This window comes from Nothoprocta perdicaria, unplaced genomic scaffold, assembly GCF_003342845.1.
Source record: "Nothoprocta perdicaria isolate Ctin4 unplaced genomic scaffold, notPer1 scaffold_22, whole genome shotgun sequence".
Lineage (NCBI taxonomy): Eukaryota > Metazoa > Chordata > Aves > Tinamiformes > Tinamidae > Nothoprocta > Nothoprocta perdicaria.
Window position 1 is genome coordinate 3431688 of NW_020455415.1, and position 22496 is coordinate 3454183.

At 40.5% G+C, this 22496-nt stretch overlaps 1 long non-coding RNA gene across 2 annotated transcripts; it reads left to right on the plus strand.

Annotated features, from left to right (window-relative positions):
* Positions 1-360: 360 nt before the first annotated feature.
* LOC112947110 lies at positions 361-8756 on the plus strand. Of its 2 annotated transcripts, XR_003249340.1 has the most exons (4): positions 361-679; positions 2733-2836; positions 6843-6946; positions 8667-8756. It is a non-coding gene; the product is annotated as an uncharacterized LOC112947110 (long non-coding RNA). The 2 variants fall into 2 exon arrangements; XR_003249341.1 differs by lacking the exon at positions 8667-8756 and having other exon boundaries at positions 6843-6983.
* The last annotated feature ends 13740 nt before the right edge of the window (positions 8757-22496 follow it).

A 22496-nucleotide genomic window follows, 5' to 3' on the forward strand; every position in this document is an offset into this window, starting at 1 on the left:
ACAAGATTATTTCCTTTGCTTTTGCATCAGCTTTTTACGTCTTTGAAGATTGTTATCATGTCTCTCCTCAGTATTTTATTCTCTAGTCTAAACAACCCCAAACGTTGTCATCTTCTCTCACAGATCATCATATTGTTCTGTATTGGTCCTTTCTTCCACGAAGTGTCAGACTCAGCACTAACTCAGCTAAGGCCTTTGCAGGGCTGTAAAATGGAAGGAAGCCCTCTGCATTTTGAAGACTTCATTTCTGCTTGTACATCTAAATATGCTTCTCCCCCCACTTTTTTTTTAAACACTGGCACAGCATTGCATTCATGATCAAACTGTAATCAGCTGCAATCCTTAGCTTCTTTTCTACAAGACTGTAAATTAGTCGTTTCTCACATTCTTGCTTCTATAAATGATGTTTCTTGTCTAAGAACAGAAACTGGACTTGTCTTTAATTGCATCCTGTTTTTTTCAGACTATTGCTCTAATTTGTCAAGATCACTTGGAATTCTGATCGTGTTCTCCTCCATACTTGGAGCCTCCCCAGCTTTGTGGCATCCGCAAATTTAATAAGGACACTCTTTATTCTATCATTGAAGTTCCTAATGAAAATATTTAACAATGTCAGGCTTAGGATAGACCCCTGTGGAGACACATTTGATATATCATCCCTATTTACAACAAACCACTGGTAACTGTCCTTTTTTTCTTTTTTTTTTTTTTTTTGAAAATTTACTCATTTTGCTGACACACCATTGCAGCTTCTTTCACCTCCTGTTTTTCTAGCTTGTTTATAACCACTTTACATGAAAGAATGTTTCAAAGCATCTCTGAAGTTAGGATCTATTGCTCTGAGAGGTAGAAATACTTACAGGTAGAAGTGCTATTCCCAGACTTCTAATACCCCAATGCCTTCCATAAGCACAGCTACCTGGGCAGTTTTACACCCTTGGGGCAGCAATCTTCCCTCTGCTCCTGAATCTCTCCCAGGTTAGAAAAAGAGCATCCAAAGAAAAGAAACATTCAGGTTCAGAAATTCATGGTCTTTGGAACGGTATTCAGTGGGGAAACCAACAAGCTACAGAGGTTTGCTGCCTTTTGAGTTTATTCCTACACACCCTGGAAAAAAAAAACCTTTTAGCAAAAGATGTCTGTTCCCAGCCTGTAATTGCAGAGGGATTCTGCAGGTATGTGCAACAAAAATTATTACCTCCCAACCAGTTCATCCAATCGAGCCAGTTCCATCGGTTTTAACTCTTTCACCTCCACCACTGCTAGAGAAAGGGAGTATCCAGACCCATAGCTTATGTACRAGCTTGGCCCAATTGGGTGATCAAAGGAAGGAATGTTGGCCTGAATTTCCTCTGTTATGTGCATTACATTAGGCCCTTATCACTACTTTGATGTAAGGTTTTTTGTGGTTTAATTATATAGTAAGAAAAATTCTTAGGTAAGCCAAGGAGATCTGTCCTTATGAGTCAACCAACTACTTTCTGGCCAGCTGACTGTACATTTAATTAACATCTTAAGCATCGGTTCTGCAGTCCTACCCCAGGCAAATCTCCCATCAAAGTGAATGGGAGTTTCCATCTGTGCAGGGCTGAACACAGAGTCAATAGTACAGCCCTGCAAGTTTGGGCAAACAGTAGTCAATAGTTATGAATTTTTTAGTAATGCTGTTAAAGCATTCTTAGATTAAAATACTCCTTTCGGTTTAAAGATATTAGTCCTCTTCTTAACTACTTTCTTTGAGGGTAATTTGTGAGCAGCATATTGGTGAAAACATTAAGAAAAGTCATTTTCATTCCCCTTTGAATTTGAGTTCTTTCCTCCGTGTAGAGAGATTTGAGTCTGCTGAAGAAATCTGATAGATGCTGCATGTATGCTATCACTTCAACTGCAACTGCACAAAGTTACTCCTGCAGGCASAGACAAATGGGCATTAAAAACTGCAGGTTTCAAGATACATTCTGGACAATGGCTAAAAGGAAGAGATGTGTTTTTAAATGTTTAACATCAGCCTAACATTTTAGCCATTGAAGTCAATGATAAGTCTGCTGTTGACTTAGGAAAAAAAAATAGGTTATTGCTCAGTACTTTTGAAACATTTTCCTAATAATAATAATTCAGCATATTAAGTGTATCATCCATTACTAATGCATACATGGGTAGGAGAACTGTTCAGAGTGTCTGTTTTAAAAAGCCAGTGAAATGAGCCTGCATACCCTGCGAACTGTAATTTGGAGTGACAAATTTGACATACTCTGTCTAAGACAGCAGTAAGCTCACTTTAGTGTCTGACCATGATGGCTGCAAGAAGTAGCAATGATCTGCTCCCATCATTCAGGGAAGAGCAGAAATTTATAGAAAACCAATGATGGGAACCAGTCCAGAAATATCAAAAGAAATTTCCCTACAAACATTCAAAAATTGTGTCTAGATCACCACAAAATAAACCTGTTCTTAAGCAAGAATTAACGATATTGTTTTATTTTCTGGAGCAATATACATATGAGATTTTTCCCTATGAAAATGATCAAATCATAAATTTAATTTTTAGGATAAAGTTTTCCCTTTATTGTGTCTCATTTTGAGGGGAGGGTGGCAAGGGAGAACTTAAGAATCTGGTTATCTTTAAAGGAGGTTTTCAACCTAATGCTTTAAGCAGTGAACTGTGATGGGTAGAAATCTATCTTGTACTTGTCACATCTATATTAAATTATCTACTTTTTTCATTTTACAAGGGAAGACGTGAGCAGAACATTACTCAGCTGTCAGGATACAGGACTGTGCTGCTGAGCAGAGAACAAGTGAATATATTTTACAGAGCTGCAAATCAAGCACAAAGGTACCAGAACAGGGATTTGTGTCGCTGGTTTTACTTACTGTGGTTCCTGGAAGGCTGTTTTCAGCAGGCTTTGTTTTGACTGCTTTTTGCTGTGATGATATTTAAATCTGAACAATGGCCCTTTCTTGGGTAAAAATAGTGTCTCTTGACTACAACACCACAGATAAGGACTGGAAAAATAGTGGTAGCTATAACCAACTACAAGTTGATGGATGTAAAGACACCATGATGACTTATGCAGACGGTCCTTACCTTACTACTTAAAGGGTAATAAAGAACAACCCTTGCAATCCATTTCTTGTATGTTTTGCAGGTATTCTGGCTCATTACCTTAAAATATAGTGGGTTATAACAACATTAAGAGATAGCCTGAGAACATTTTTGAGATCTTATCCATCCTTATCAAGGCTCTAGTTGATAAAACAGAAGAAGAAATGCACAAAACTTCCTGACATGTTTCCACATTTGTCTTGCAAGCTGACCTTAAGGCCTTAGCTTTCGTTGTCATCAATTCCTCCACTTAATGGAATACAAATACAAAAGGAAAAGATGTTCACTGTAAGGATAATTCTGGAAATAAAATAATTTCAACCCTGTAGGGTTTGAAAATGACAGTAGGCTAGTCTGGAATGCTATCTCAGGCTGAGCTGTGATCACAGTGGATGGGCAAGGGATATGCTTGGGGAAGGCTAAATGATGGATTTAGTATTTAAAAAAAAAGAATGGAAAAACCCAGATAGTTTCTGTGCCTTCCACTTCCTTGAACAATATTTTGTGCCACCAGTAAGTAAGAGCAGTAACTTTTACTTGTGAATATAAAAAGAAGTTAAATGTGGGCTTGTTTGCATGAGGAAGTTACTGTACAATACAAATAGGATGTCAATTTACAAGGTGTTAGCAAATTTGTGACGTGCGGATGTACTCAGTACACTGGAAAGCAGCCTCACTTGGCATTTATTGCTCACTGAAAACATCCATACAGGATGATAGCAGCATTTAGCTAGTGCAGCCTGTATTTATAGCCTAATATATCATATGGTAAGTTTATAATAAAGATAAACCTCACAACACAAACAGAGGAATAAAGTAATAGAAAAGGTAGATTATTCCATTAAAAAAGCAAGCAGTCAAAAAGGGAAAATATCAACATGCTGCATAAAATTCTGCATAAAAATACAGATAGTCCTGCCTCATATACTCCTAACTTCCACCCTGAAGACTCACTGTGCATGAAGAGATGGACATGAGTTGTTGCCAAAAACATGCTGGATCTAGAATCTGCAGACCCTGCCTCCAAAAGTGCAAGGGATGCACATGGTGTACTTTCCCAGCTCATTTTCAGTGGGAAAAAAAACAGATGAGCTGCCAAAACGAGAGCAATCTCCAGTGTCATCACAAAGTGCTGAACTCGGCCTATGTCACCGTGTCTCTTCTCCGCTCAGTCCCATTTCCCCTCTCACCAAATCCTTTCAGCAGCTGCGCTGCACGTGGTATTTGGTTACACACAAGCCTGCTCAGCTCTTGTTTGATCTTGTCTGTTTACCTTAGTCACGTTAAATGCACTAAATCTATTTTCCAGCTTATGACAAGTGCTTCCCTTACTTTTTTCTTTCCCTTCCAGCATCCTAAACATCTTAAATGCTGCCCACAGAAATGCTACTGCTTTCGACTTTCCATTTTCTGCATTAACAGTAACATTATACACAGATTTATGTGTAACATTGAGTTGTTAAGTTCAGCAGGTTTTCGCAGTTCCTTAGCGATGTGCCCAGTACAGGGATGTGTAGAAATTTTACATGACTGGGACATGCAATGAAAAAGGGCAGCCAACTGAAAGGATCAAGAGAAAGGTGAAAAAAATTGTTGTAGCATTGTTAACGAAATGGTCTAAACCCCTCCCCATCAGATACTGATTCTTTAATTACTTCTCAAATAAACTCAAATCCGTACTTTTTTTAAATTGAAAATTTCTAGAAGTTAGATAACTTGATGAAGCTGAACTGTGACTTTTTATATTCTATCCTCCTGCCATTCTTGCTTTCTGTGTTATATCCCAATGTTATTTTCTTAACTTGTATAACTTATTTTGGAAAAGGACTGTATTTTTACTCTTCATTAAAATACCATAGACTCCTACTTATTTACCCAATAAGAAATGGAAAGGGCTCTGGCCATTTAGGAAATGTGGCAGTATATTGTTTATGAACTCTACCTGGAAATGAGGAGCCAAAAAAAACCCAACAATAAAGAAAAAAAAACAAGAGAAGCAAGAGGAACACTGAAAAGGACAAATTTCCTACACAGAGAAAAGTTTTTTGTTTTTTTTTTTATCTGCAAACCTCCTGAAGTTGAACGGCACTGCCTGAGAAGGTCAAAGAGGGACAGCCCGTGTCTGAAAGAGATCGTTTCAGCTGAAGGGGCATTTGAAGACAGGCAACTCAGAATCCTGCCAGGACACACAGCCAAATCCTAAAGAATAATTGTTAGCACTGAAAGACAAATAAAATTGAGCTGACTCTTCTTTCTAAATAAGCCCTTTTTTTTTGTGCTAAAGCAGAGAGATTGCTTTTGAAATCCGGCTGCAAGTCTGTGCACATTTCATGGTTATGCTAGTGACTGTAAGGCTGAAACCAGCCCACCAGATGGAAGGCAGGAAAAAGAGGTAATTAACCTTCCCAAGCACCCTGGCACAGYACTATTGGTCCCGGAAACTCACGGAAGGCGAGCTGAAAGATCACACTTTTAACTAATGGTGTCAAACAGAAAATCTGTGCCAGGACGAAGGCTGAAGATGGTGCCTGGAGCTGGGCCAGGCCGGTGGAGAAACAGGCAGGCCCACAGCTGGAGAGGCCCCTGCAGCGCGGGAGTGCGGAGCCCAGGAACACTGAGAGCTGCAACCGGCGCCTTCCAGCACTGGGGAATGGGCGCTGGGTGTTTCCAAAGGGAACTGGCTCCTCTGAGCACATCCCCTTTTCTGAGGTTACAGATCACTTGGGAAGTTCATGTTACAGAAATATGGATCTGAACATTCCCAAGTATTTCTCATTTTAGAAAAACTGAACTGTACTATAAAGACATGGATTTTGTACTGAGTCATGCAATTAATTTTTTACTATATAATCATCAGGCATCCATCTCATTTGTTAGATTTCTTTCACAAAATTGATAAATTGTGCAGAAAGAAAACTGMGGGGAAACACTGGTGTTCTGGAGAATCTAAAATCAGGATCTTGATTGTAGCGCAGAGCTCCCCTGCCTGCACACTGCAGCTGTGTGGCTTTGGGCTGGCCTCCGCACACGGTGCCTGTGTCACATCTCAGGTACAAACTGCACCAAATTTACCCCCAGGCAGCTTCATAACCCGTCACATTAGGTAAGAGGTGTGTGTGACATTAAGTAGTACTTGTGCATGGCCCTACTGCTATCAAGATATTTGACACCGAAAACTCACATATTGCAGTTGCTCTAAAATAATTAGTGATTGCAACTTTGTCCCTGGCTACCAGGACACCATGTAAAGCCCAGGCCTGTACCACCTGCAAACACATTTGAACAGGGAAGGTCTGAGGTGCTGCCAGAAAGCTGAATATCAGTAGAAAGAATACATTTTCTCAGAGAAATCTGCAGCAAAAATGCACACMTGACATCATCATCACCATTATACTAGTGAAGTCGTAGAGTAAATGGGTGCTGTTTGCTTACTCTGACATCGAATACGAAAATACAAAACAGTGTGTTTCTGTGTGAGCATGACAAAGTTCCTCTTCTAAAAACAAATACAAAAATAGCTAGTTTTTAGGCCAGAAGGAAAACTGGTTGCAGTAACCAAAAAATGCTAACAGGCTTTATACCTAGAAGTTCCTGATCAAAGCTATGTTCCTTTTCAAATTTCTTTTTTTTTTTTTCTTGCTACCTGTAATTTTTTCATCAGGTTTTAATCACACATATGGAACTGCAGCAGTACTGAAGGGAATGACTCCTATATTTGCTTTATTTCTTTTTGCAGAGGATGGAGGCTGAGGCCTAAAGCCATGATTTTGTCTTCATGCCTGTGTGCAACATATTTCAAGGACAGAGCACTGGACTGTAAACAAAAGGGACAGCTKTAAGGTCATGAACATTCCTGGAAGCCTATTATACACAGCACAATGTGGGAAGAATATGGAAATGGCACTGAGCTTCAGCAATATGCATTTTGCGCTGACTTGTACATGTTTTTAAGAACCCAAGCTATTTCAGATTCTATTAGATCTCTGTGTTGTATCATTTAATGTGTTACAAAGCAGCTCCGGCAAAACAGGGAAGGGGTGGAGGGGAAGAGTATGAATCTCATGGCACTGCATAACAGAACCTTCTTGAGTCTGTTTTTGTATTTATTGAAATTTACAAAATCTATATAAAATTGGGAATTTCAGTGCTAGCTATAAAGACCACATTGAGGCAACTGAAGAGGTATTAATTGAAAAGAGAAGCATTATCAATTTCCAGGGTACTTCTAGGGTATTTTAGTCATACAATCTTCCATTTTGCTTCCATGTTATCAGTCTTCACCCAGATCCTTTTCTACTTACTCTCTAAACAGAAAAGAAAACACAGTCTGGATGGCCCTAAAGTTAAGAAAGTGTCATGATCCCAAGAAAGGGCAAAAATCCTTCGCAGTATATTGGCTTTTTTTTTCCCTTTTTCTCTTTTCTCTCCCCCCCCCCCCCCCCCCCCCCCCCCCCCATTTTTTTTTTTTTTTTTTTTTTTTTTTTTTTTTTTTTTTTTTTTTCCCCCCCCCCCCCCCCCACACACACACAGAATAGTGTTTTCAAGTCATGTTTTTCCCTGCATATTGTGTTTACTCAGAGTTTTTGGTGATGCTCCAATAGAAAAACGTCTGCATGTGCCATTCTAAAAACCTTTTCAGAGATGTAAATCATTAAAGACACAGTGTCTCAAAACCGTACAGAAGCAGTGGAAAGCAGAATCCCTGCTGGCTGCTGTTCATAGCTGCATTATGTCTTGCTTTCTCCTTACCTTCATTAACATTTCCACAGGAAAATCATTCTCTGTGATCTGCTCAGCCACAGCCTATGTCCAAACCAGTATCTCCTCATGCAACAGGCTACTATGATGGTTGGCATAAAATGAAATAGGTAGTCTCAAAATCGTAATTCTTTGGTTTGTCACTTGGTCCTTGGCCCTGCAATTACACGGATAAGCTACATAATGCTTGCACATTATTCTTTCTGCATATTATGTGCCAAGAATGTCATGAAGTCAAGTTCAAAAAAATCTCCCACCTGCTCCTAACACCTCCCCCTTCCTAACTAAGCCCTTACAGAGCAGAGAGACCTGGGTGCAGGCCCCGGAGGTCAGCAGCCTTGAATTCCACTGCAGCAGCAGGGGCAGCAAATTCCACAATTAAGAACTAAAGCAGGAATGTCAGAGTCCCCAGCAGCTTCGGGTTCCACTCAAAGCCTGAAAGGGATCCTGGTTAAAAATCAACACCTTGGAGTACCCCTCCACGCCAAGGGAGACCAGCGACTCTTGCCGCACRGAACCACCCTATTCCTGAACACAGGGCTGCTGTTTCTTTGGTGCTACAGGGCTGGGTCTGCAGCAAGCTTGGTTCTCAGMCGAGAAGGCTCCTCCTCTGCTCCTGCTCGTCCACGACCCAACAAGGAGCCCAAGCAAGACAATATATTTTCAGCAAGAGCTGAACAGTGAGAAGTGACCTGAGATGGTCTTCAACAGAAGGGAAATCAGGCAGAAAACATATTTCTCACTGAAGTGTTCTAATTATCTCCTTTAATGTGGTTATAATAAAACCCTTTCCGTTCTACAGGTCTCCATAAGGAATCCAAACATCACAGCAGAAGCGAAGCATTTTGGCAGCACTTGCCTTGAGTATCTGCTCAGTGCAATGGACCCAACTCTCCTGCAGCAGCCCTGCCCCATTCCCAGGAAGGATGATCCGTATGCGAAGGGCACAGCAAAAGAGAGGAGGCAGCAAAGCAGCTCCGAGCGCCAGCAGCTTCCAACCCTGCCAGGCAGGTTCACATCCCATTAGCAGAAAGAAACACAAAATGTTCCATTTGTAGCCTCTTGTTTATATTACACTAAAGGCTCTGGGGAATAACTTAAAAACAGAGTCAGCTAGGGCAAGAGTGAAATCTGAAGTTTTGAAGGAAAAAAAAAAAAGAGAGAAGAAAGGAAGGAAAAAAAATGTAAGAGAGGCAGACAGGTACTGAGGGAAAGGAATAAACTTACTGAGAGGAAAGGAGCAAATAACTGAACAAAAGACATGGATTCAGAGGCGGGGCTGGGCATCCAAGTGGGAATCCGCCTCCCACCTCAGCTAATTCCAGATCTCAGCCAACAGTCGTACGGAACACAACTTATCTTGGCACTACTGCAGGGTGATATTTTAGCTAAGTTGATTATTTTAGAGTGTTTCTGCACTGCACTGAGATGCAAACATGTTTTTTGTGGATGTCAGAAATATTAGGTTTATTTTTCCTCCCCCCCTCTTTTTTTTTTCTTTTGCAATTTAATGAAGCCAAGATAAATAAGCATTCTCCTCCATCGCCTCTGGAACGCTCTGCTAATGCACCAAAGCCCTGAGGCAACCCGAGGGGACCTACTTGCAAAGCAGCTCCTGCTTTATTTGCTCTCCATGGCAAGAGTCGGGTGCCCGGGAGGAGCTGGCACACAGGCAGGACTCCAGGGCTCAGTGCACACCCGGAGCAACCAGCTATTCCTTCCTTCCCAAGACAGAGTGTTGGTGCATGAGCCTCTCTCCACTCAGATTCAGCACAAAAACGATGCCCCAGGATGACATTAACAGCCACTGCTGTGGCAGAGGGAATCGTTCAATGTTTCTTCTGATCATATTCCTAGCAAGAACAATATTGTTAATAAATTCACCTGAAGTCTCCACTAGAATTTGCATCTCCAGTTTTATGCTGTTTCGAAGCTTTCCTGGGCGCTTTACAATAGKTGCAGCCTTTCATCACAAATGCAATCTCATTTTAAGACTGGAACAGTCTGAACCCTACAGGCCCCAGAAACACTCTCTATTACACATTAACTGAATGTTCAGAAATCTCCTTAAGAACAACAGCTAAAGGTAATTTTAAAGTTTAAATACATATATATATGCATATGCATAAATACAGTTATTTCATCTCTTAAAGAATGAGGATATTCTGGCAAGCAAGTGATCTTAGAATTTGTATTATTTTCTTATCAGGTCAATAGAAAAGGATTTTCTCTGCAGATATTTGAAACACACTGCTGCTAAATCCTATGCAAAACCTGGAGTGCGTTATTCCAACATGTGTTTTCATTTTTTTTCTATCACAAAAATAGCTAATTACACAGCATTGTTTATTTATTTATAGCTGTGTGACTTTGATGCTTCTGCTGCCTATCAGATTCCAAAATTGTTTTCCTCACTGAGCAGTTTCAGCCCGGGCACCTGCTTGTTAATGCAAATACCTGAACAACTGGGAGCTGGCCTGAAGCCACCTCCCCTCATTCCATGTATGGAATAAACTGCTCATTTTGTATCGTACTCTGGGTTATTACTAAAAGGAAAAGCAAGGGCTATATCCTCCAGTGTTATACCTGCCAAATCTCCACAAGCTTCAGCAGAGCAATGCTAATTTACACCAGCTGAGGAACTGGCCACACTTTTGAATTTCACATGAAAATTCCCTCAACTCTTCACCACTGAGACCTTTGAGCGCTGCGTCACTGTGGGGGCTGGATGTGGAACAAAAGGGTTTTCTTTGATACTTGCTGAAAATGGAAACTATCATGAGCAATGATGTGCCGACTGTGAGGCCTTTTCAGGGACAACTTGTGCAGAGGGAAGGGACGAGCCCCGGCGAGCACAGGGGCTTTCGGAGAGCGGCACTGTCCCCGGCCTTGGCTCACACCGCAGAGCCGCTCGTGCCAAAGGGAAAAAGAAGTTCACCCTCTGTTCTCTTATGGCAGCATTTATCATGGAAAAGGACTTCAGGGATAAGATACTGGCATACAAATATAGGTATAGRTACAGTATTTACAGGTATAGGTGAACAGTTCCCTTCACCCAAGACTAAACTGGAACAAAAGAATTATTCARTATTTCAGAGTTAAATTTCACTGCAGTCTTAGGAAGTGAAGAATACGACAGCTAAATTAAATTGTAGCTTGGCACAAGGTAAYGATCCTTCCAAAAAGCTTCCTTTGCCTCCTAAAAATCCTTCCTTAAAAACTGAACTGTTCTATAATAGTCTCTAAAATGCATCTATGTACAAATACACAAAAGACATTTTTAGTGAAGAACTTCATATACTCATCTTCTTCATTTATAATGCAAATGATTAAAAGAGGATCTCTCTTTAAAATTAAATTCAGAGCAAAAATRATGTAAATATGAAAGGGTCACTGTCAATTTAAAGACAGAATACTGCCTAATAAACATTCTCTTGCATTTGTCTTATATTGTATCTACTCCTTGTGTTTAAGTCTTTGTGAAGTTTGAGCTCTGGATTTCCCCTGTTTGTACAGATCTTTCACACAGCCAAATAGAGGAGAAAATATTTTGAAAAATGAGCATAAAACCACAGAAAGTTCAGTGTTTTCAACAGCAGCTGTTAAGCAACCTACTTATATACTCTTTTAAAGTAAAGTTTTCAGACAACTTATGTCCAATTTAGATGAGTCTAGCTTGATCTGAAAGACATTTTATAAAGTGAAAATGTGCAAAGAACATTTGTAGCCTGCATGTAGCCTTTCTTTCAAAAGAAGTTCCACACAAGCATTTGTCTGAGGTGCCAGTTCTTTTTCTCTGTTCTTATTTAGATGTTTGTTTTGGGAGGGGGTGCAGCAAAATAACAGCTAATGAATAAGAATCCACCTTATTTTCATCAGCAACTACATGATTCATCCTCCTACAGCTGAAATAGGGTGTTTTCCCAGCCAGGATCTGAACTCCACATAAAATTACCAACTCTGCTCTACTSTGATCACAGACTGATCTGGATGTGTTTCCATGTTCTCCCTGTTAAAGAGGGGCTGTCTGTGAACTAGAGCTACTGCCTTGTTCTGACAAATGATTCCTAACTACAGACCAAGGTACTGGATTCTGAATGTACCGTAATTCTGAATCTAGACACATGTTTCTTCAGCCAACCTTCCCTCCTATCAGCAGCAATGAAACGCACACATGCTTCAYACAGGATTTTGCAATCACATTTTCAATTTCACAAAAATAGAATCCCTAAGTGTTTGAACATGCGGTTCCCACTTTATTTCTATATTTGGGACATTACTTCAGATTATTGTTGCAAGCAACTCTCACTAAAAGAGAATGGGAGAAGGACAATGTCTAAGTGCCAAGTCGTGATCGTGGAGGAGTTCCCTATTACTCCGGGCTCTGCAGAAGCTGTTTTGAGGCACTGCAGAATACCTTGATTTGTTGCACGTTACTGCAAGGTGAAAGAAAACCTCATCATCTGATCACCGCCGTATCCTTACAAGCCCTGAAGATAAAGTATGGGAAATCTATAACTGCAATGTTATGTCTGTTGCTGCTGCACTCTTTACTAATCAATCAACGCCTCTCGACAAAGCTCTTGCAGTCTCCTCCTATAGCAGTTAGCCCTATAATCAGCTCGACAAAAACAGCTGAGATGCATCCTTTGTGCTTCCATGTCATTTACACATACTAAAAAAATCACTCAGCGTGCTTATTCATAACATGTTATGGAGTATAAAGTGCACCATATTAGTGTGCTATAATCATAGCCATTATTTAAATAGGCTAAAACATCTTTTACATTCTAAAGTAAATTCCACTATTAAGACCAAATGGATTAGATCATTGTTCCCACATTTCCTTCATAAGTAAAACACAATTGCTAAATAACTCCAGGACCTTCCTGTGCATGCACAGCAGGACTGGTGTTTTGTGACACACGTGACTGTTCTAACAATTTGTAAATCATCTGATTTACAGACATCTGACTGACTTTGATAATGAAAAAGAAACTTCTGTATTTTACAAAATTATTCTCAACAAATACTTCCCTGTTTGAACAACAGTTATCAGTGGAGCAAAAAGCATTTCCTGCTGCACGGATACAAGCCTAAGCTGCTSCTATGCTGCTATTTCAGACACGAGGCCATCCCGTAGCACGTATCGATTCACTCACGTTTCCCTCGCTGTGAGTCTCGGCAGGCCTGTCTCACCTATGGTTAGGCCAGTCRTTTTCACCCCCACTGTTAAACAAAAGTTCAGCCTTAGGAAGGCTAGCGGTGCACGTAGCATTCTACTTAGCTCTTCTGCAGGTGAACAGTGCAGAGGGRAAGGGGCAAGGAGCCCTCTGCTCACCAGCCTGTCCATCCTCCCCATCTAACATAGCCTCTCTACGGRAAGGTCATCAGACCCCATGCAATCAGAATCCGGTGTCAGCTGCACAAGACTCTCAAGGAAAGTCACCTGCTCTGGACTCAGGCAAAGATTTAGCTGCAAAGCCATCCATGAGAAGTGGAGACAACAGGTTAGAGCACTGGCGAGGAGGCCACGTCCCTCGTGCTCCACTTGCTTTCAGGGCCAGAACTTACGGCGCGCTGCGTTGCACGGCCCTCAAGAAGACAGGGAGGGGGAAGACAGTCTGGTCACTGCTGTGTTGCCTGATCCTTGTGAACAGTCGTGAGCTAATGACATTTAACTCGGTTACATGCGAGCTTTCTAAAGGTGTCAGCATGGTAAGAAACTATTTCTGTCATAGGCAAACAACTCGGGCAAACTTCTGCCTACTAGAGATGATAAAGGCAGACATTAACACATTGCAGGAGATGTACATTCTACACACAAAACATACTATGGTCACAATATGCTCTTTACAGATAACTTGTTTGCTAGACATTTTAATAATAAAAGTAAAACCCCAGGACTTGTCTAAAGCTGACATCCCGTCTTTAGTTCCCCCTTTAGTTCCTCCTCTACTACCAGCTTCGTAGAACAAACCTTGATTGAGACAAAAAATAAGAATTTTAGAGCACTACAAAAGTTATGGACCAGATAGGGTTTCTCCTCTGTACCACACCTATCGTGATAGTACCTGAGAGTGTGGCAAGTGAATGTGACCAGCCAGGGGAAGATGCTCAGGGATTTACTTTCCCTTTGAGAAGCTCACAGAGGAACATATGCTTCTCTAGAAAATGAATTATTAGGAATCAACATCAAGTACAAAAGAATAAAATATCTCCATTCTGATTCTTCTGTCTTGAGGGTAATGCTACTAAAATCGTAGCTCAAATCTGTGTGTTTTATGAACTCAAACAGAAAGCACGAGTCACAAAGCTATAGCGTAATCCTCCGGACATTTGATTTGTGCTATTTATTAAGAGAAACATTGCTCCTCAAAATGTCTTTTTCACTACTTCCAGGTCCCAAATGATACCTTTCCCTACTTTGATTGTAAAAGCATTTCAGTGATTACTGGAAAAGAGCAATACAGACTACTTAGGGACAGACCAAAGCTAGAACACTCCACTCAAGGAGAAGGGTCAAAAATGGAGAAAGTGGGCCAAGGGGGAAGGCGTTCTTTCTAAATCATTGCCAATCTTCCCTTCGTTATGGCAAGAGTCTCAGTCTAAATCCCAATGTGACTACCTCAGAATTTTGCCGAACGCGGAAACCAACTCCCTATTATGCAGTGTCCAAACAGGCTGACACAAACACCCTATCTGAGTTTCGGGTCAACTCCATTTATGCCTGTGCTATCTTCACAATACGTCTTGGGCTGTATAAAGGGAAGCGCAGCAATAGGATTCTCCCCGAGGGTGAGCTATATTGGATGCAACATGCTCCATATATTTGCATTCAGCAGCGTGGCATGACATACACACAACAGTATTAGCAAATCTCATTGGACAAGTCTGGAAACCACAACAGATGCTGGCAATCACAGAGGCAGCGCTGAAGTGTAGCCTCACATATTATCTTCATCCTCTGTACTGTTATRTTGAATTCTGACAAGGGACTGACCTTTAATAAGCTTCTTTGGATAGAGGCAGTCAAAAAATCTTTCCTGTTTGTTTGCTATTGAATATATATATTTTTGCTGTTCATATGTTTAAACAAAGATATGTTTAACTGCACAATTAGGAGAAGTTTCTCAAACRCTTGCAAGTTCAATCCTCAACAGGTGCAACTCCCCCCCAAAATAAAGCAGAACTAGAGACATCTCTTGATCTCATCCTTAGAGACTTCTCTAAGGATGGTTTAAGCTAAGAGCTTTCACTAGCTTAACAAAGTAATAGCAACAGCAGACAAATGCTCATGAGTAATACAAATAGATTCAGAAAGGGTTCGCCCCTCTCAGTTATATGACTAACAAAACAAACAGAGTCTTTATTGCAGAAAAATAAACAGCAAGTGCTGCAGGCCTGCAAAGGCGGTGCTGGATGGAAGCACTCAGTCTCCAGGGGTTAGCTGTGATTTTTACACTAAAACTTRCACAAAACCATCTTCTAAAAACAGAATGTTTGCACAGCCATTACAGAAATCAAGCTGATTTGAGAACATATCTAAATATGGTAACATAAAGATGCATCAGCACTGTTTTTTATTTACTAATTGGAAAGCTTGGCCTACCACTGCAGAGATTTATACGACTGCCTTGTTTGCTTCTGCTGCTTTGGTCAGTGGTCTGCTTCTGGCTTGCAGATTTTCAGTGTAGTTAACACCCTTTTTCTCTCTCTCTCTCTCTCTTTTTTTTTTTTTTTTTTTTTTTTTTTTTTTTTTCCCCCCAGCCTCCCTAACTTCTCTTTTGCCTTCACTCCCTCGCCAACCCTCATCTCTTCTCCCTTTCCATCTCTCAGGAGCAAATGTTAACGGAATTTATATTCAGCATCTTGTCACATGACAGACATCTATTTTTCACTTGTCAGGCTGGCCAAAATTGAAGCAAAAGCACGTCAGTGTGACAGTCAACTCATGCAGATCCTCTGGGTCAAATCTTCAAAAAGGAGATTAAAAGACAGGTATAATAAATATGCTTGAAAGCTTTTAAATGAAAAATAAATATTTCGCCTCAGATACAGACAACTACATTTCTGCATGCACTTTAAAGCTATTCTTTTAAAATTAGAGCAAGGCAGAGCACGGGTACAACTACAAGCAAACTAGGAAATCAATAGTCACATAACGATGTCTCCCTTTTTTATGAAATCTATCTGTAAAAAGAAAACTGAAAGTGTCTAACGCTTTATCCTCCACTAACGAGCTAGAAATTTAAATGTGCTGCCAGTTCAAATAAGACCTACTACGTTTAATATATTCTAGGCTATATATTTTCCTAGATAAATCAATAACAAGCAGCCATTCCCCAAGGTGAAAACATACATTAAGAGGAAAAGACACCAAGCCAACCACCTTTCGCTTATTTATTTTTGAATAAAAATGTTTGTAGCAGTGGTTTTCCTTGATTGAAAGAGATGTAGGTGGATTTTATCTCCGGTGAAACATCACAACACAACGTAACGGAGTTAAAGCAGCCAACTGCCACTCCTCCCTGCTTGATGACACAAGTCCTACTTTTCCCTTATCGATTCTCCCCGTAAGTGGCCTATGTAGAACATGACATTATGCACCACGATGCTCCGGCCACGGCAAGCCCAGCAAGCAAAAGGTTTCCAGCTGCATAAACAACATCCCCTRCTTACTGCCTGATATGATATAGGAATGAAACAGCTGTATTAGCCTTGGCAGAAAATTATTTCAGACACAACTGCACTTGATTTATATAGGGAGTCCAGGGGCATCAGGCTAGGCTAGAATTTCTAGTGGCTGCGATAGGTCAGATCTACTGTAGCTACTGCCTCTGTTACATGAAATCAGGCTAATGGGTGGTAAAGCACAAGCGGTGGGAGACCAGATGCTTTCCCCCATATCTTACAGTATAGTTAMTATTTAAGGTAAGATGGTTATTTTTGCCCTTCTGCCAAAGACATAGTGCAGTTAAGCAAGACCTTTGCTCAGTGATGACAACATCAGAAGGGATTTTCATATTTTAAGATCCACAACTCACTGACACAAATGTGACTTCAGCTTTAGTGAGACAGAAGCAGATTGGGGTTCACAACTTCTGCGGCCCCACAGCCCTTGTCCTTTCCACATTCTGCTCTATCTTCCCTTGCTGTTGCCTTCCAGCTCCTCTGCACTGCAAAAGGTTTATGTGTCTAAAACAAAATCAAGTTATAGCAGTTAATATTTGAGTAAAATAGAGGCTATTTTCAAAAGGGATTTCAATCCCTGTATTTTATGGACAAAGTCAAACCATAAATTCCAGGAATTAATTATCCATTAAAACAACATTGCAGACCGGGTGAAGCACTCAGAAGTATTAGCTGCTCTCACAGCAAGTATATTCAACTTGATGGAGCAGCATGATCTCACAAGGCAACTTCYTTGTTCTCTTACACAAAGCACATGTAAGCCCACTAGGATGCAGGCTTTGGGGCCAGTATTTTAAAGGTGGCCATTCCAACACCTGGAATGTCATTCTGGGTGCCAGGAGCCCGCAGTTCTGTTCCCACGTGCGACACTTCATGGCGATGGGGCCTTGGGCACATCACCCACTCTTTGGGTAGTCTTTGGGTAACCAGTCTGCAATATGAGTATATGAAAATATTTCTCTCTGAAAACAAAATACTGTCAGACTGAATGTCTGCAGCATGGTTTCAAAGTTTCAGATGAAAAATACTATATAAATTCAATGGATGTGTAAAACGAAGAATGAAGAACTCTTTTCAGTTATAACCACTGACAAGATCAGGTTTAAAACCCATTTTGTCAAATGTAAACAGTTAWTTAAAAGAATAAAAAATGGAGGTAAATTTTGTAATTCCTTTTAGATAATGTGTTCTTACCAAGTTTTCTTCCTTTGCAAGAATGGGRGAGCAATCAAACTGCAAGGCAACAAAACCCACAGGATACTGTGGATGTGTACAAACCTCTCCAGTTTACAAGCTGTAAAAGCTTCCAYTGAGAAAGGAAGGCAACCTGCCACACACTGCAGAAGCAATCCATTTTGATAAAATGCAGGTCTTTGTGAATCATAAGCAGACTTTCTACAAAACTGTCTCTTTTTTTTCCTCCTGATTCCCTGCAGACGTGTGCAATTTTCACTGCCTGTCAGTTTATCAAAAAGACCAGAGCATCAAATTTCAGCTCTGGATTGTCAGGTCTGATCCCTATTTCCTTTCAAATTCCAAAATACTGACACATTGATTGGAGTTCATAGTGTCAGACAACAGCACTTAAGAGACATTTTTGCTAAAATGTGGCTTCTGATCTATCTTTTATGTTTTTTCCTTTTCTTTTGCAGCCTCAGGAGTATTGATCTGGGACTCATTTATATATGATTTTCACAAAGTAGCAGGCAATTCATTCAAACAAAACAGTTCTTTATATAACCTTTTAAAAGGGGGCCCATCAAAGGGGGTTGATCTAGCTTATTTAGTTTGCGGAGACATCCCCCTAACACGTTCAAGCACTGCCTGTATTTTTAAGTTCCCAAATGCTAGACRAGAGATCTAAAACAAGAGCTCGCAGCTACACAGAGCGCTCAGCACACAGCAAAGTTTGGGTATATCAGCACCATGTAAAAGTCGGGACTCCATAGCAACCAACATTTTTATACACATACACGTGCACATAAGTCTGAAAATACCAGTTATTATTTGTAAGAGCTCTTTAATAAATATCTGAATGCAGCAGCTCTTTAGCATTAGATAACATCAGAGAATAATGTTATCAATATATTGTTTTGCATCAGACTCCTCTAAATCATTAAACTTTAAGGCACCCAAACAGTCATCCTGTCTCCTCAAAAACACCACCAGACATTAGAGTGTGTCCATCTTTCTACAAATGTTACTGTTAYTTTGTCCTTTTTCAGTGAAGATTTCAGTATGTTGTGGGAAACTGAGTTTGTATGCAGGTCACACGCAGGAATTGGACTACCTGGGCTACTGYAGCTCTTGCACAGCTAGGCATTCTGACACACATTAACTCAAATGAATGCACATTGTAATTTAAAGGATTAATTTGATTAACCATTCTTAGGGGTAGAAACCAGAGAATGCTACAATGCTTCTCCCAGAAAACTCTTCATTTAGCAGGATTACTCCATTATTCATTCAAACACACTCTAAATAAGCCCAATTTTCCCTTTCAAAAAGTGTTTCTTCTACATTTATTAWTATTATAGTAATATATGTAGATACCTGCCACAGATGTAGACTGGAAAAGCTGTTTCTACCTTGCTCTTTTCTTGGGTGGCCACTAAGGGAGCAGAGAAGGAGATACCTCTCCCACCATATTCTCAGCTTGGCCTCTTCAGCTCCATAGACAAAAACTCCCCAGGCAGCTTTCAAGTTGTAGTCACACACACGAGAAAGAATGTCTGTACTAATGGGACAAAAACCTTGACGTTTCCTAATAAAATGTGAAAGGAGCTGGAACAGAGGAGTAAGAGTAAATGGGAAATTTTACAGTGATTGAATTGAGACCAGAGATCAACCCATCAGCAATCCTTAGTACTTCAAGAGACGAAAAAAACATTAGCTAAGATAAGATCAAATATATCAACTAAATTCTGATGTTAAGGCAAAGATTGATTTATCCACATAAAAGCTATCTACTACAAATTGAGGACTCATTTTAAAAAAAAGCATTTGAAAGTTATATGAATTTTATTGCTTTTGCTCTTAAAACTTCCTGTTTCCAAGTAGTGCAAAGTCCTCGTTCTTTCCCACCCATGTTTTATATTTTCATTGTATTTTATTTTCTATTCATACAAATTTCAGAGCATTTTTAAGCATATATTTAAAAGGATATTAGGAAGACTTTCAGGGGGAAAAAAATCTGTTCTAACTGGTAAAATCCTAAACCTAGAAAAAGAGAAATACCTTTGTCAATCATCTGAACTGCAGATGGAGAAAGATATTCTACATGCAACTCAAATTTGTCATACAGATACCCAAAACAACTGACGAGCAGTTAAGGAACTGTAGTGCTGGCAAGGTCCAGGATATGCGGGACTCAGGACTGCACAAGCAGCGAACTGCAGCTCCAAGCACAAATTTCCTTCCGCAAAAATTGACCTACTTTCACAAACAGAGATGAAGTGGCCATTTGCTCATCTTACTAAAGGAAATATCTGTTTTATTGGTTTCCATGTAATACTGGCTATATCTAGACCACCAATAAATGTTACAGTGAAACCAGGAAAAGTAATTATCTAATTATAAGCATGTATGAAACCTTTCTTTTTAAAATACTTTCTACATCATATGTGTACATACAATGTAATTCCTATGTACATATTGCTACAGTTACACATCTTAGCTAAAAGAAATGAGCTATTTTTCATCTCTAGGCATGAGGGAAGCTATTCTGAAGCTAGAACAGATTCCTTCTGCTTTTTGAGATACTCTTTGTTTTTAGAGGATCTAAAATATTTTGCTTCTATTTCAACATGGACTGGAAAGATAAACAGATGAGTGATAATACAAATGTGTGATATCTGTCATGATGCTCTCCATATATTACAGAACTCAACTATTTTTACCTAGGCAAATCAGCTGGTGAGCACTTGCCGAAAGAGGTAAGAGTATGTTCAGCTAAATGAAACACTCGTTATGAAACATTCGGCGTTACTGCTTGGGATTCATTAGCACCTGTATTCCAAGCCAAGCTCAGAGTACAAATCTTGCTTCTACATAATTTACAATTTAGTTAATTAATACCAAAGAAAACCGAAGGCACCCAGAAGTTGAGTGACTGATTAAGGGTCATAAAGCAGCTCAACAGCAGAGGCAGTAAAAGAGCCCCGGGAGGCTCAGCCCACTTCTCTCCCTACAGCACCTTCTACACCACAACACCAGACGTAGTTTTCTGCCTGTGTTACAGCCCGTCAGGTAAAACCCTAAGCCACCAACACCTGCAGAGAACACTTCCTACAGAACTAACTGACACCAATATTTCAACTGAGAAGATGCCAACGTTTTGTTTTGTTCATTTTTAACCAAGATAAATTAGAATTTGTAGTTAACCATACTATGAAAACTCCAAAGAAAAATGTCATTTAAGTAAATTGAAAACATTTCTAACCATTTTAAAAGGAAAAAAAAATAGAGCAGAAGGCTACCTTCCCAGCTTCATCCTTTGCAGTGTCACACTGAGAAACTCATTACTGCTGTGCCTCAAGACAGCAGATAAGCTGAAGTTACAAAACTCTCAGTCAGATGAACATCCCAAAATGCAGAAGGGTCTTTTGTCACGTATGTCACATACATGAGTTGGGATGTGGGGTCTTTATAAGTGTAAGAKGCACAAGCTGTCTGCATGCTGGACAGGATGTCAGATACTTTCATTTCATTCATACTACATCATACAGACGAAGAAACAAATGACTGAACAACTGTGCAAAACCAAAAAGCACTCAGTAAAAGCACATCCTCAACTCTCCTGGGCTCACCATGCTGAGACCGAGCTCCTTCGTGTTGCCTGGCTTGTCATGGATTGCCATTTATGTCCAGCCCTGCTCCGACCCTGCAAAGTGCAGGACTCAGAGCTGGCGGTGCCTGTTTTTCCTGTGCCTGAYTTGCAGTGCAGAGAAGACAGGTTTCAAATCTGTTTCCAGACAGGTCATGACTAAAGCTACCACCAGCTTCAATCAGATTAGGATTTTGTCTATGTATCTTTATAAGCAGAGCAGGATTAAACAAACCTTTAACCTGCTAGACTATTCGAAGAGAAAGAGCCGCACACAGAGGAGCGGGCGGCCGTGCCATGAGCYGCCCATCAAACCCACCCCGTCCTTGGCAGGGGCGCCTCCTGACGCGGCCGGCGCAGGGGAGCGGGCACCATGCCACGCCAGCAGATGGGCAGGGGTCCGGGGCGGCCAACAGACTGTGTATGTGTGTCAAGCGAGGGGACTTAGGGCAGGCTTCCCAGCTGGGAATATCCACATGGCTCCCCTTCCTAAGCTTGCACTTCGACAAAGGAACTCGCCTCTGCTAATCCAGCTCAGAGTTGGATTAAGGCTGAAGGAAAAAGAACAGCCCCTATGAGCACTTTGGACTCGGGAAGCAGGAAAGAAGGGTGTGTGGARCAGAGAGCAGCCTCTTGCTGCCGGCTCTTTTGTCTTCCTTGGGAATGCTCACAGGGAAAACCCTGTTCTCCCCAGCTTCTGTCTCCACAGGCAATAAAGGAGCCTCTGTCTTCAGCCCAGGACATTTATCTTGATATTCTTTCTTGATATGCACAAACAATATTACTCTTATCAAGCCTCATACTTAATCAAGCAACAACCTGAAGTGTCAATATTTTTTTTTCCTGTTACAGCTTTGCAGGTACATTCCAACAACCAAAGATATTCTGCTCTTCTCTAATTACCTAAAAAGTCTTAAATTTAATGTGGTGACCTCTCACTACAGAAAGAAATTTGTCATTATTTAATAAGAACAGTACCATGTTGGATCTCTCAAATGTACCAAAAATAAAACTCAACAATTTAGRCCATGTGTCACCTGCAACAGTTTGTGTGGCCTTATGTTATCTGTGACAGTTCTCGTGTCAGGTATCAGTGGCCTAGGATAGCTGGAG